The following is a 1,997-nucleotide window of genomic DNA, read 5'->3' as shown; positions in this document are numbered from 1 at the left end:
GACGGCGCCAGTCACGGGAACAGGTTGAACTAAGTATGAAAACAAGCGGGAAAGATGTATCTACACACTGCAAAACTTTCACACATGCAGAATGAAAACCGTATTTTTGCAAAAATAGAGTGCATTTCTTTTGGAGCGACCCTCGTAATTGGTCTCAATATTGATATTCGTATTCCTTGTCTTTACATCTTTTCCCATATGCTTGTTTTTCCAAATAGTATCACTTAAATATCCTGCCACTTTGTTTGCTTTTGTTACTTGGTCTCTAACTTCCTTTTCGACATTTCCAGTGCTAGACAGTTGAGTATTTTTATTCAAAGATAATAGTTACACTAAAGTAACCGTGATTTATGATTGTCCCGTGGACATTAAAAATGCAGTACGTGATTATTATTAGGGTGTGTGATCAGCGTGGACGGTAATACATGCCGTACCAGGTACTCGCATGCTGGCCGCAAGGTTGGCAGGGAGTTCTTGTGGCAGGACCTTCCGTTCTTCCAACAGCAGGGCTGACTGCTGCTGGGTGGTCGCTGGTGCATGTGGACGAGTTGCAGTATGAACTGCAAGCACATACACTCATGCTCATAAATTAAGGACAATGCTAATACACGGTGAAACAACGCTCTGGTGGGCGGTTTGCGTGTTTAAATCACCTCGGGGTATGATCATGTGGTGCATCTGACCTGCGGTCGTCGCACGATGGCGCTGGCAGCAGTCCACATACGCAGAGGTGTGTTGGTGCGTGTCAGAGTACGGTGCAGCGAGTAAGTGTGTAGACGTTTTCAGGCGTGCTAACGGTGACTGTTGAAAATGGCTCAAAGAACACGTATTGATGACGTTATGAGGAGTAGAATACTAGGGCGACTGGAGGCTGGTCAAACACAGCAGGTCGTAGCACGGGCCCTCCGTGTGCCACAAAGTGTGATCTCAAGATTATGGCAACGATTCCAGCAGGAAACGTATCCAGGCGCTACGGTACAGGACGTCCACAGTGTACAACACCACAAGAAAACCGATATCTGACCATCAGTGCCCGCAGATGGCCACGGAGTACTGCAGGTAGCTTTGTGCGGGACATTACCACACCCACAGGGACAGTTGTCTCCAGACACACACTCTACAGACGACTGGACAGACATGGTTTATTCGCCCGGAGACCTGCAAAGTGCATTCCACTGACCCCTGGTCACAGGAGAGCCCGTAAAGCCTGGTGTCAAGAACTCAGTACGTGGTCACTGGAACAGTGGTCCCAGGTTATGTTGACGGACAAGTGCAGGTATAGTCTGAACAGTGATTTTCGCCGGGTTTTCATCTTCCGTGAACCAGATGTGTGGCACCACATTCTGCAATTATCCTTAATTTATGAGCATCAGTGTACTTCGCACACGTACTCAATGGGATTTATGTTGGGGGAATGCCCACGCCAGTCTTGCCGCCTAAGATCCAAAGAGCTCCTCCTTTCGCGTTGCTGGACACGGTCGCCCATTTCATGCATTAAAAGTGAAGTCAGGGCCGAATACACCCCTGAAAAGACACACATGGGAAAAGAAAACAGTGTTACAAAAAGGTTGACCCGTGAGTGTTCCGTGTTGAAAGATAGCGAGTAGGTACGCGTTTAACATTAAGCCTTCCCACGCCATAACTACTACCCCACGAAAACGATCATGTTCCACAATGTTGGACGTTCTCTCATGTAACGAGAAATGGGAACACACCGAGAAACATTTTCTAACGTGGTCGTACTGGTGGTCCAGGTGTTATAGTGTGCGGAGGCATAGGCGTACCGGCCACCAAATCTTTGAACACGGGGCACTGACCGGTCAACAATATTGTGACAATGTACTGCTTCCCCATGTGCGTCTTTCCATGGGTCCATTCGGTAGTCACGTAATTTTTATGGATGAAAATGCGCGAGCGCATCGAACTGCCCGGTGGAGGGTATCCTGGAACGAGAGGATGTTCAGTGAATGGACAAGTCTGCCCATTCTCCCAACCAC

The sequence above is a fragment of the Schistocerca americana genome, chromosome 6, assembly GCF_021461395.2.
Source record: "Schistocerca americana isolate TAMUIC-IGC-003095 chromosome 6, iqSchAmer2.1, whole genome shotgun sequence".
NCBI lineage: Eukaryota > Metazoa > Arthropoda > Insecta > Orthoptera > Acrididae > Schistocerca > Schistocerca americana.
Note: the sequence above shows the minus strand (reverse complement) of the source record.